Genomic DNA, 1,709 nt, shown 5'->3' with positions numbered 1-1,709 from the left:
AACGTTCTTTTTTATTTGAGCCAATAATTCCCTTTGCATTTGTACCATAAAGGCGTCAAGTTTACCGCCCCCTTGGTTGTTTTGTTGGACATTTTGAGGTGGTGGGCCTTGGTTTTGTTGGAAATTTTGTTGAGGTGGCCTTTGTTGTTGGTTTTGACTTTGATAACCCGGTGGGGAATTATACTTTTGTTGTGGTGAGATATGTCCATTTTGTTGTTGTGGTTGGGGTTGAGGTTGGGGGTTAAGCACATTATTACTTTTGTATGACATGTTCGGGTGGAACCTTGAGTTCGGGTTATAAGTATTTGAAAATATACCCGGTGGATATGTATTTTGTCTAAAAGTTTGATAAGCGCATACCTCCTCCATAGCAGCTTGGCAAAGTGCGGCATAATGACTTGCACCTCCGCAACCTTCACAAACAATGAATTGACTAGTAGAGGACACGACATTGAGTTGTTGAAGAGATTCCTTATCATCTCATTCCGCCAATTGTAGTTGGAGTAAGGCAATTTGAGCCAACAAAACGGAATTATCGGAAGATTCCTCCTTACCCTTGAGTGGTGTACTTCAGGAATTGACATATTGGGCAACGTGAATCGCCATGTATTCAATCGTGGTATGAGCAATATCCGTGTCAATTTGATTAAACCGCCCATTGTTGGTGGAATCAAGAATCCTTCGGGACTCGGCACAACATCCATTGTAGAATGTTATTGCTAGGAACCAAGCATCCAACCCATGATGTGGGCATTGCCTTTGTAGCTCCTTGTACCTTTCCCAAGCTTCATATAAGCTCTCAAGAGCTTGTTGACGGAATCCCGTGATTTGGCTCCTCAAAGTTTGAGTTTTCTCCGGTGGAAAAACTTTTGATAGAAAGCAAGTGTCAATGTTTCCTAATTTGTGATTCCCATGGCGGTGCGATCAAGGCTATTGATCCATAGCTTTGCCTTGTCCTTCAAAGAGAAAGGGAAAAGTATTTCCCTAATTTGTTCTTGGGTGACTCCCGTTTGCCGAATCATGAAGCAATAGTCACAATTGTAATACTACGGTTTTCAATGTCTACGGGTACTCTATCGAGTGGGGCTTACTCTGTCGAGTAAGTATGTTTGGTTTACGAAACAGTGTTCTGCTGAAGGGTACTCGATCAAGTAAGTTGGGGACTCGATCGAGTAAGGGTCACTCGATCGAGTAAGTTACTTACCAGATCGAGTAAATTGGTTTTGCGGATTTATAGATACCTCATTTCTGCACCTCCCGCAAACCACCCGGTGATGATTGGGCCGCATGTTTGGTACGCGGAACGATTTGTGACAGTTCGTAAGTTTATCGTCAAGTGATCGCTCAAACACTTGTGTCTACCTCTTAATTGTCATCTATGTGCCGATACGGTCGTTTTGGCAGTAATTAGAGTACATTTGGAGTCCGGGTCAAAAAACCGTCTTCATTTCTAAAACCAAGTCAGAATGTTCTGGAATGTTCCGGATATTTATATTCCATATTTTGCTATCTTTTAATCTTTGGTAAAGAATTTCCCGTAATATTCACACAAAATATTAAGGAAAACAAGATTAATCCGTTATTCCATAATCAAAACACGGAAATCTTTCTTCCGCAGGAGGAAACCACTTGGGAAAGGACGCGACAAGTCTTTGCGCCTCTTCTAAGAAACACGATTCTGCTCTCTGCGCCTCTTCCCAAGTCCTTTT

The 1,709-nt window shown here is 42.0% G+C and overlaps 1 non-coding gene across 1 annotated transcript; it reads left to right on the top strand.

The window, feature by feature from the left end:
- The first annotated feature begins 736 nt into the window (after positions 1–736).
- LOC141658100 (small nucleolar RNA R71) lies at positions 737–843 on the top strand. Its single transcript, XR_012549007.1, has one exon. It is a non-coding gene; the product is annotated as a small nucleolar RNA R71 (small nucleolar RNA).
- The last annotated feature ends 866 nt before the right edge of the window (positions 844–1,709 follow it).

This window comes from Silene latifolia, chromosome 5, assembly GCF_048544455.1.
Source record: "Silene latifolia isolate original U9 population chromosome 5, ASM4854445v1, whole genome shotgun sequence".
NCBI classification, from domain to species: Eukaryota; Viridiplantae; Streptophyta; class Magnoliopsida; order Caryophyllales; family Caryophyllaceae; genus Silene; species Silene latifolia.
The sequence above is the reverse complement of the archived record's forward strand: the minus strand, read 5'-3'. Positions and strand labels throughout refer to the sequence as shown.